Consider the following 12,461-nt stretch of genomic DNA (forward strand, 5'->3'; position numbering starts at 1 on the left):
GCATCTGTGTGGATGGTAGTGTGACTCGGGGGTGTTGACTCATTTAAACTAACATATTCATCTTGCTGTAACCAGGTTTCTGTAAGGCAGAATAAATCAGTATGTTGATCAATTATTATATCATTTACTAACAGCGACGTAGAAGAGAGAGACCTAATGTTTAATAGACCACATTTAACTGTTTTAGTCTGTGGTACAGTTGAAGGTGCTATATTATTTTTTCTTTTTGAATTTTTATGCTTAAATAGATTTTTGCTGGTTATTGGTGGCCTGGGAGCAGGCACCGTCTCTACGGGGATGGGGTAATGAGGGGATGGCAGGGGGAGAGAAGCTGCAGAGAGGTGTGTAAGACTACAACTCTGCTTCCTGGTCCCAACCCTGGATAGTCACGGTTTGGAGGATTTAAGAAAATTGGCCAGATTTCTAGAAATGAGAGCTGCTCCATCCAAAGTGGGATGGATGCCGTCTCTCCTAACAAGACCAGGTTTTCCCCAGAAACTGGAAGACAATTGACTATGGTTGCTGGTGTCGCTAACTTCACATTTCTCAAAACATATATATGTTTTCAGAAATATATATGTATGTATAAACCTGACGTATATCATGTCAGGTTTTTATGTGAGCACAAATTCCAGTTTTTGATTTACATCCAAGTTGTTGCAGATCACTAACTAATGAGCATCAGCCATGTTATACCTTTGCAGGAGCCACTGGACACTTTTTTGGGACCAAATTGGGCTGTCAGAGTTAGTCACCCTTGAAAGGAAAACACAGTTCAGTGAAATGCATCACTGGCTTATATTAACAAGAGCTCTCGTTCAGGACTTTTAACTCAGTGTGAAACTGCAGCTCGGCCAGACAGTCCGACCATGTAGGGCTTCTCTCTTTAAAGTCTTTTACACTTATTTTGTCAGAATGGAATGAAAGCGTATTTACACGACTCACAGTGAGTGGAAGAGGAGGAGGAGGGTCAGTGCCAGAATTTAAACATAGCAAGGTTTTATTTGAATTTTTCAAGAAATGCAAATATTAATAGAGTATACCAGAGATAATATGTGTGAGTTTTGCTGGTGGATTGGGGACAACAGGGGCTGCTCACATTCCAGAAACTGCATAGTACATGAGCGGCAACATCTGGTGCTGAAAAATGAAGCCAATGTGGAAGTGCCAAAACCTGCAGTTCTCTGAATGGCCACTTGAGGCTGACTCTGAAAACAGTTCAATCCCCATCAAACCCCATCTCAAAATGTCCAACATTATGAGAAGGGCCTGTAAGACAGGGGCGTAACTTGTAGCAGGAGATCTATTTTGTGTTGCAAGTGCCACCTATACCAACCAATAATATCATTTAAGACAAACACATGCGCATGCACCCACACATTGGATTATGTTAAAGGAAACCCACCACCAGACTGTTTTAAATGTTTTCTTTCATCTACATAATATTGCAAAGATTTGACCTATTCTGCTAATGATGGATGCAGAAACACTGATTCACACCTTTATTGTAATGTTTTGTTTTCTTACTTGCCTTGTACGAGCATCAGGGGTCTTCAAATGATTGGTAATACTGCAGCTAGAGTCCTAAAGCCCCTTTCACATTGGCATATTTGTAGAGCTGCTCATTGCAGCGTTATCGTCTACACTGCAATGAGCAGCTCTACGCCCACTTTTAGCAGCTCTACGTCGAGTTTTTTCTCCCTACGCAGGAGTATGTTGAGGGCTACGCATGTAGGACGGAAGAAATTAAACATGTTAAATTTTCTTCGGCGCAGAGCACTGAACGCAGTTTTAAGCAGGTCTGCGCAGCACAGCGTTACTGCAAGCAATTCTGTGCAACACGGTGCTCCTGTACACAACCAAAAACTGAGTGCGTCAGCTGGAGAACATGAGAACATGATCACACAGCCCACAGCACACGTGTGTTCAGAACAGGGAATCGAACCTCAACTCAGACTCTCTCTCTCTCTCTCTCTCTCTCTCGCTCTCTCTGTGTGTGTCTGATCAGACCTGTGACTTTAAAATAAACGTGCACTCGCTGCATGTCAGTGCGATCATCAGACGACCTGATCGATCAGGTCTGATCAAATCAGCAGACCTGATTGGAGCAACCAGAGGTTTAAAAGTTTAATGAGTCACAGCGTTTCGTTCAGGGCAGCCTTTACCACAGCCAGACTCAGCAGCATCTGTACACAAAGAAAGTGATCCACCAAGAAAAAAATAAAATAAAATAAAATAAAATAATAATAATAATGTTAAACGGCTCTATTTTTGAGCCGCACCACAACTGCAGTAAAGAACAGAGCGCACTTCCACAGAGGCAGAAAACAGCACTGAACTGGTTTAATAGCAGCATGGTACATGCGACTGTGTGCACACACACACATTTGGTTGACTTGCTTACACCTTTTGTACCAACCCATGCTGTGCATTCTTGGGATTAAGGATTGCTTTGTGTTCCAAGGGTTAAGAAGAAATCAGCAGGTTACAGAGCCTTTTGCTATCGGGCAGCCTTTTTGTGGAAAAGTTTGACAAATGAAATAATTACAGGTTAAAGACTCATCTCTTTTCTTATTCTTATAACTGACACAGACTTAGTTGTGTTACTTTGTTCTTTTACTCTTTTTTGTTTGAATTTTAATTGTTACTGAATTTAATATATTTGTCATATAAATTTTACTTGTTATTGCTGTTATTTGCTTTTCAAAAATCAGCAAGGAATTATTGATACAACATCAAATCGCAACATAATCCACCCCAAGATCATACACAGTAGTAAGCCCCCCCAAGCAAGCACACTGGCAACAGTGCTAAGGAAAACCTCCCTCGGGTGTTTTTTGATTATACAAAGAAACCTCAAGCAGACCAGACTTGGTGGTGTGACCATCTGCTCTGGGCATAATACAAAAACAACAAAAGAAAAAAAAAAGGGCGACAAGGAATTGTCAGACATGCAGAGGCAGATATGTTGGAGCCAAGTAACCTTAGACATGTGGAGTCCAGTGAACACAACCACCGATGGCTCAAAAGACAAGACGTGAAAAACAGACTCCCTGTAAAATGAACAACAGTTGATGCCAGTGTTTTCACCCCATTATTATTTTTTTGTAACTTGACCACATGATGGTTCGTTAACCTGAACGCACACACCACACACATTCCAGTCCCAAACAGATCTTGGATGAATGGATGTATCCCTTAGTAAAAGTTATTCATTTGACTGTGCAGTATCAGCGTTAGTGGTTGATACTATATAACAAGCTGTTTAATTTCTTTCTGACACCAAGAGATCCATCATTACAGTGTCTACTGACTCTCACTCCAGCGATGACACACACAACCTCCATTCTTTGTGAACTGTCTTTCAACTCTATGTAAGACGCCCCCCTCACACGTTCCGAAAGAGGAAGACGAGGGAAGATGAGAAACACTCTCTGTTGGAAAGCGGGGGGGATTTTGTTTTGAAGATGCATCACTTTATCACTTTATAGTGTCTTTGTGATATTTTTGACTAAAACATTTACTGCATTTTCGCTTTAAATCCACCATTAGCACAGTGAGAAGTCTTTCAAGTAAGGTACTTTTGCAGGACTACACACAGACTAACCCACTGCAGCTCTCTCTCTCTCTCTCTCTCTCTCTCTCTCTCTCTCTCTCTCTCTCTCTCTCTCTCTCTCTCTCTCTCTCTCTCCGGGAAAGTTCATCTGAAATTACATTAAATTCTTAATGGTGTAGACAGCAAGTAATTACTCTCAGTCACAGCCGATCACATTTCCAGATTGGCTTCATTGTAATGTCGCTGCCTTGAAATCAAACAAATAAAGACAATGAAAGGTCCGGGTTGCGTTACACAGAACCAGTGAATAGGAGAGGATACACTTCCCAACTTATGATATCAAATACGATCCTCACACACACACGCACACACTTTGTTCACTAGCTTCAATAATGCATCTCCGTATTCTCTCACTGAAAATCACTGACTTTGATGTGAACATTTTTCATTTGATGAGATGCAACAAAATATAATCCAATCTCTCTTTTGATCTGTGTGAGGATTGTGTTAATAATTTCCTTTATTCCATCACACCTATGTTTTTTTCTGCATTTCATTGCCAGCAAAACAAAATCAAAGCTTTTATCATCAAACCTTTATTTAACCAGGATAAAAACTCGTTAAGATTAAAAAAAAAAAAAAAAAAAATCTCTTTTACAAGAGTGTCCTGGCAAGTACAAATAAATACAAAACACTTACGAATAAATGCATACACACACTTTCACTCAACATAGTCAAACAACGTCATCATAAAAACCTGGGTCCTAAATCAGTTTAAAAACACGTGACAGTTATGGCCCTGCAGCGGGTCTGTAATCAAGCGTTTCTGCAGCGCGGCTTTGCTTTGAACCTTGAACCAATGAAGCAGTGCTTCGATCTTCGATCTGCTGCATCGTTGGGTCTTTGTTTTATTTCGCTTTATATTAATTTTTCCCCCACTAAAACCCTAAAGAGCATATGTCTGTGAGTAATATTGACCTTTTTTTATGTTAAACTGACCTGTTATGGTCTGCTGAAACAGTTGATAGATGTATTTTATAACTTATAAACAGGGCCGATGCTAATGCATTAGCATGTCTATGGCATTTTCAATTTTAAAGTTAGCATTAAGCTGAGCCATTATCAAGCCTCCCTCCCCAGTGCGCAAAGGATTCTGGGATACTCTAAAACCATCAATATACATGGGTAAATGGGGTGGAGTGTGGGGAAAGACTGGCATGACCTGGGCAGGAACAAGGAAGTCAGACATGCCCACCATACCATGCTAGCTGACGCTACCAGATTAACTAACCTGTGTTAATGCATCCTTTTGCAAACTAGGTGGTGGCTTATATAACTGGTAGCTTTGTTGTAGGAATTTAAAACTACGACCCAAATGCAGCTTCCTTAAATACGACACTATCAATGTAGCTAACGTTATCAAAATATTGATACCTGCTAACCAGTGCTAACTGTGCTAAAATGCAAATTAAATAATACTAAAATTTCACTCAATGGAAATACTGGAGCACCAGTTTCTTAGATGGACTTATTAGTACAATTGCTCAGGAAGCCATATTCTCTCATATTTGTAATAAAATGCTCAGAAAGGACAAACATGGTCAGGTCCACAGCTGGTGGCCACCCTTTAAAACAGAGGCCTTCAGTTCAATTCAAAGAAGTTCAGTTAGAGAAAATTTATTCAAGCAAAGGTCCAGAACATCATAAAGTATAGAATGCCACTATGATTCACTGGCATATATTTTGAAGTAGCATTGTAGTAGTCAAAAACTGATTGTCAAATAAATGAAAGAATTCAATAATGTTTATTATTAATTTTTACATTGAACAGATTGGCACTCTGTTAATAAAATAATAATAATCTTTTTTTTTCATTTTAAGAAAAATAAGCTCAGATTTTTTTTTGGAAAACAAAACAAAGTGCTTAATTTTTAGAACAAATATTTATATAAAAAAGTTCAGTTTGACTTACTTGGCAGTGAATGATTATAATCGAACATATTGGGCTGTTTGATCATTTTTCTGTGATTGCCCAAAAGATTTGTGCTTTGTGTCATAGTGATGCTGCACATTGCCGCTTTGAATTATAACCAGTCTCGGAGCATATGAGCCGAATTGGTTTTGAACTCCCTGTGGGAAATATGAACATATACGAATGAGTCTGTCCTCCCAGAATTAAAAAGCTCTGGTTTCTCTGCCTGTTTTTCTCATTTTAGGATGTTTGTTTCCTCTTCAGGCTTCTGGGTCTCTGTCACCTCACGGTTGGCAGTTACAGTACATCCGGAATGTATCAGCACTTCAGTTTTTTCACATTTTGTTATGTTACAACGTTACTCCAAAATGGAGTAAATTAATTTTCCCCATCAAAATTCTACTCATTAACACCCCATAATGACAGTGAATAATTTTTGAAATAAAGAGAAAGCAAATAAAAGTACAATATTTTATGATTTTATATTCAATTTGCTGGGATTATTAATTCATTGAAAAAGGAATCTGATTTCATACTTTATAATGCATTAACCGCAACCATTTTTCTGTTGTATCTGTTTATTCTGGTAATGGCATACTTTATCATAATCAGGAGCGAGGATTACTCTATAATATACCAGGATGGCTTGTGTAACTGTTTGTTTCTTCAACACAGCTGTGCATAGCTCAGAGAGAATATCATCCAGAGTCTGAGTGGGTCAAACAGAAAGCTGATATAGTCAAATACACTTCCACTGTTATTATTGCACTTAATCATGTATAGCAATTGTTTACTCTATGCGGCAAATGCAGAATTACGCAGAAGTCGTCTTAAATTCTGTGTGTGTTGGCTGCAGGCGTGTGCTGTAGAATGAAGGCAGATACAGAATACTTCACTAACTTGACAGCAGCTGGAAAAAGAAAAATCTTTTCCGATGAGCTGTATCGATATTTTGTCACCTTAATTGAGAAAAAAAAAAAAAGTTCTTGTTTTTATCAAAACTTTAAACCAGTTTTAGAAAAACTGGTCTGAAGAGTAATACAAACTTTTTATGTGATTTAGACTGGACAGCATTTGCATGGTCCCTAGACTTGACTTATCAACAATAGTTGAGTTCACATTGCTCTACTTGTGCACACAGGGATGCATCTCATGCATCATTCTGCCACAAACACCAAACACGTGTTGCAACTCCACATCAGAAAACAGTTGGGACAGGTAAACAAAAGTGCAAACAAAACAAAACAAACAAGCTATGATTCTTCCTTGACATTTACTGTACTTTGACTTCTACATCATTACAGACAACATGAACAATTTCAATTTTCAATTTATTTCATTTATGTAGCACCAAATCACAACAAAGCTGCCTCAAGGCACTTCACACAAGTAACGTCTAACCCTACCAACCCCTAGAGCAAGCACACAGGCAACAGTGGTAAGGAAAAACTCCCTGTGATGATTTGAGGAAGAAACCTCAAGCAGACCAGACTCAAAGGGGTGACCCACTGCTGGGGCTATGCTACCAACACACTTGACAATACAAATATACAGGAAATTTTGGGAGTCCATGCTGGACACCAGCATGGACCTAAGATATTTGAACCAGGTTGAACCTAAGATATTTCATATTTTGTGTGGTGAACTCCTTTAATATACATATTTTCCTGCCATTAAGGCCTGCAACACATTTCAAAAAAGGTAAGAAATAAATAATGACGATGTCAACAGGTTATTGCAATCATGATTTAGTACATGTCACGGTGTTCTGTACTCACTTGGGTTTAGTTGTTGTTTGGTTCTTTCCTGTTGTTCCAAGGTTCCCCTCTGTTTCTTGTGATCACTGTTTTCCTTGTTCGTATTCCTCTGTCCTGTTTTCTCCGTGTACAAGTACTTCCAGATGTTATGTTTGTGCTGGTTTTTCTACTCCCCATGTTGGCGGGTGGGGAGTAACAAGATGGGGCTGACCACAGTATCCAGGTACCCCTGTGATTGGGGGGGGGGGGGGAGGGTGGTGGGGGGGCTGGCTGCACTTTATGGGATGGCACAGATCTTCTGGTTGTAAGATGATGAGAAGTAGGTAGAGACAGGCTTGCCAATGGGGCGCTGAAATGGTTCATCTCAGGTAGCTGTGGTGGATAACTGCCCCTCCTGTCAAGGATCCACTTGCACAAATTGAAACTCTACATTCGGATCTTTTACTTTCTCTGAAAACCTGTCAGTTTTGTGTCTGCTGTGTAAATGTCAATGTGCCATCTGCTGGCACATTTGTGTCTCACACCCAAAGCATACCCATGATGAATTAAGAGATTAACGCAATGCCATTGTACTGCTTGGCCACCACCCCTGCCTTTGGTTAAGTGTGCTTGTTTCCCGTGCATAAGGTTCCCAGTTCAAAGCTAACCATGCCCATTCTCCATGGAATGTGGAGTTGCATCAGGAAGAGCATCCGGTATAAAACCTGTGCCAAATCAACATGCGGTACCACTATGAATCCACTGTGGTGACCCCGAGTGAAACAAGGGAGAAGCCGAAGGGACTTACTTTAATTCAATGCCTCTGTACCCCGTCCCTACACTCAGACTGCACCCCATGTAAATGGGAAAGTGGAATTGGACATGTCCCTGAAGCACCTTCCACTATTGATGAACATGATAGAGCCCATTGTATGAGTATAATCTCAAACATGCTTTGATCATTTGATGAATAATAAAGGATTATTAACCGAGCAAAAGGTCTGTACGGGGAAATATCAGACTGAGGTGTTGACAGTACGTGCGAAAAAAAGGTAAGCTGGTAAGCTTTCAATCTGTGTCTTTTTTACGATGCTGTTTAGATATTTATGGAGTACATTCACGTCCGACTTGGTTTTTCTAATCGTGTTTTTAGATTTCTGGTTTGTAACGAATGGGATACGTGTTTTGGACCGATTGTCATGGTAACCGGTCGGATATGGGAAAATATCAGACCGGAATTCACCCAATCAGAGCTCGTGTAGTGTCGCAGCCATATAAGAATACTCCATACGATTCAGTTCAACATCTACACAAATATGAGAACAAGTAATTCCTTGAGTTTGGGGCATCACAAATATTTTTTGTGGATTTCATACAGTATTTTAATGAAACGTGTAGTCAAAGAAAACGACATGATTAAGTGAAATCAGTGACGTGCTCTTGTCCTATAATGAGCATAGGTTTTGCAAGTCAGCATTTGTTGTTACGTCAGACCGGCTACACGTAGAGAATGGAATGGACAATTCACGTTCATCAGATTGATGCATCTTGACAGGAAGGTGAGTAGCCCCTTTTTGAGCTTGATCAAGATGTTAACCACATCGCATGACTCATGGATTGTATTGCTGATCGTATTTCAACAACACAGTCCTGTTACACTAGTTCACACGAGGAAAAAGAAATGCATTTCATTTTTCACTTCTATTTCTTTGTGCAAACATGCTGTTTGTAGGATCATATTTGTGCAATGCACAGCTTGACCAGCGGTGATTAGTGAGGATTACCCAGAGTTTTTTCTAACCTCTGATGCCACTTGCACGATGTGCTACAGGCCTCAAAAGATGATTATGATTTATTACATTTCATTTGGACTACATTCCCACTACAGGTTTGTTCACATATTTCCTGAGCCAAACCCAAGATGGATCAAAAGAACACATGACTCATCTGAGTTCCTCACCTGGGAGTGTGAATGAATCACATGGACACATAATCTTGGAGATTTTCTGTGTAAACAACTTTCAGTGCCATAACAGATGCACAAATCTGGCAAAATCAACATTGACTTTGCAAAGATGATGGTGTTGTCTGTTCTTATCAGAGAAAAGAAAGGATAATAAACACTTCTTTCACTCTTTTTTTAAAATTATAGTTCTAATCTTTTGGTTGTAATGCATATACTGTATTTTCTGGAGTATAAGTATAGTTTGAGAGGTCTTGCAACTTATAGTCCAGTGCAAAATATACATCGAAAAATCACAATTCACATCCAGGAATTTTCATTACAGTGGAAATGAGAACACAATATTTAACAGCCTTTTTTGTTATAAAAATAAGAGAGGTGGAAACTTTGTAACGGGGCTCAATTACTCACAAAGTGTGTTTAAAACTGAGTTGGGTCACACTTAGTGTTTGCTAGTGATCCTAAGTGATCGTGATGGCATCACAATTGTGAGCTTTTCCAGAGATAAAATGTAATTAGCAGTCATGCTCATTTCAAGCAAATAAATATGAATAAATGTCTTTATCAAACAGCAAAGAGTGCTGTCAAATGACATAAACAAGTGTTAAAATGGACGTCTGTTCCGGCACGCTGCTGCAGCGCACAGCAGAAAATCAGTACGTAAATAGTAAAGCCCCTTTCACACTGGGCCTGTGTAAAGTTGCACTGTGCTGCGTATCTAGTATGCAGCAATGGCTGCGTAAGTTGCTCACAGGAAAAAAAAAAAAAGGTTGTGCACAGGGGGAAAAGCTTGGCTCCCTGACGCTGTTTTTACAGACTGCCTGGACACGCAGATGGATTTGATACATTGGAAAAAGAATACATTATTTCCAGGAGTTAATGGACTTTATTTAACCTGCCACAATCATGAGAGAACTTGCGGAGATGAAACCGAGCTGCAGCCAGTGATCACATGCACGATCTGTCTATGAAAGTGGATGTGGACATGTCCTCTCACTGGTGATTTGTCCATGAGGAGTTAGAGGACATGGAAGCTTGGTCCGCCTCTTATTCTACCGTGGTTTTGATGCTTCACTGCCAGCAAAGTCCAGCGGGATGAATAAAATCTAGCAATGCAGGTATGTACTGATTAAAAAAAACAAAAAAACAAAAGGATTTTTTGCCTTGGCAAAGGGTTGTGTACAATTGCAGAGGCTTGGTGTAGAGTAGCGCAGTGTTGCATAGACTTATATACAGGTGCGGAGTGTTGTGTAGACTTGCGTGGAACACTATGTCCGGTTCTCTAAAAAAACCCCCCAAAATTAAATGTTTTATTTCAAGCATGTGCTGTTTTCCTGAGCCCACTAGATGGCAGTATCTTAAAAAAGGGGTTCAATGCAAAGTCCAAAGTGCTTTGGGAGAGTGCCATCTTGTGGGTGAGGTTAAAAGAGCAAATATTTCATGAGGCCTCATATGGCCATCACTGAAGCTTGTCCAGCAGGAGGGCGTATCATACATATATATACGAGGTCTGTCAATAAAGTAACGGTCCTTTTTATTTTTTTCAAAAACTATATGGATTTCATTCATATGTTTTTACGTCAGACATGCTTGAACCCTCGTGCGCATGCGTGAGTTTTTACACGCCTGTCGGTGACGTCATTCGCCTGTGAGCACGCCTTGGGAAGGAGTGGTCCCGCCCCCTCGTCGGATTTTCATTGCCTGGAAATGGTGGAATTAAAAGGACTTTTTTTCCATCAGAATTTTTTCAGAAGCTGTTAGAGACTGGCACCTGGAAACCATTCGAAAAATTTATCTGGCTTTCGGTGAAAATTTTACGGGCTTCACAGAGAATAAGGTCTGTTACTACAGCTTTAAGGACCCCTTTATATATATATATATATATATATATATATATATATATATATATATATATATATATATATATATGACCAGCATTTGCGCAACACACTTTGCTCAAATAAGGTGTAAGAAAGTCCCTTCGGCTCCTCCCTTGTTTTCACTTGGGGTTGCCACAGCAAATCCAAGGTGGACGTGAACATTGATATGGCACAAAGTTTATGCTGGATGCCGTTCCTGATGCAACTCAACATTACATGGAGGGTGGAATTTGAACTGGAAACCTCCACAGTGAAACCAAGTGCACTAACCACTTGGCCACCTTTTATTCAAATCAGGTGTGAGTTTTATGAATCTATTTAAAAGCACAAGGACGAGAGCCACATGTAACCAAACAATGGATGAAACCCCTGAAAATTCTGTTTGGAATACCTCTATTAACCAAGGCATCAAAACGCTCATCGACAAGACACTTGGCCACAACCCACAGAGATTTTGACTGAAACATGCTCATCTTGCCAACAGTGACTTCCTCAGCCCAGGTTTTCATTTAAAATGCAATGCTGTTTGTTGGGAGCAAAGAATATTACATTTACACATGTGCTTTTTACAGTGCACGCCGTGTTTTTTTTACTTCCTTATGTAGGCATTACTGCTGGGGCCCTTTGCAGGTGAGGACAAGAGCAACGCAACCTTTTTAATTGTAACTCCTTTGTTTTGACGATGGAAAGTACCCTCGATGATATAACAAATTTTTCTTGTCATGACTTTGTGGTCGGGCTGCTCCGGAGGGCAAACTGTGAACAGGCTTAAGTGTCTGACTGTTTGACTACAGGGCTAACACATACAGACGAACAGCTATGAAAGCCTACCACCACTGTAGGTCCATCAATTAATCTAGTACCCCCCCCCCCCCCCCCCAAAAAAAAATTGCAATTATTTTCAATTATCACATTTTCTTCTATATTGTTGATTTACCTGCAATCAATAATGACATCACCTATATCATTGTAGGGTGTCGGGTAAAATTTAAGCAATAATCTGTTTTATGACTTCTGTTGAAATGCTTTAAATTCATAAAAAAAAAGTCCAGAAAAAGAAAATATAAAAATAGAGATCATCAGAGTCATGAGTATATTGTATCTGTTGTTATTTGAGGAGCTCATGTTAGCAGCATACACAAAGGCTGAACTTTTTCAACATACATTGTTGTTGTTTTTTTAAACTATACCTTAACCCAGAATAAAGCTGCTGTCAATGAAAAAAATTCTGTATATGTTAGTATAAACTGCTGGTGCACATTTCTGTGACTACAAACTAGAACGAATTATCCATGGAGTGAAACAGTGTTCACAATATTTAAAATTCTGAGAACTGTTTCTTTTTGGTTTCATA

The sequence above is a fragment of the Thalassophryne amazonica genome, chromosome 2 (assembly GCF_902500255.1).
Source record: "Thalassophryne amazonica chromosome 2, fThaAma1.1, whole genome shotgun sequence".
NCBI lineage: Eukaryota > Metazoa > Chordata > Actinopteri > Batrachoidiformes > Batrachoididae > Thalassophryne > Thalassophryne amazonica.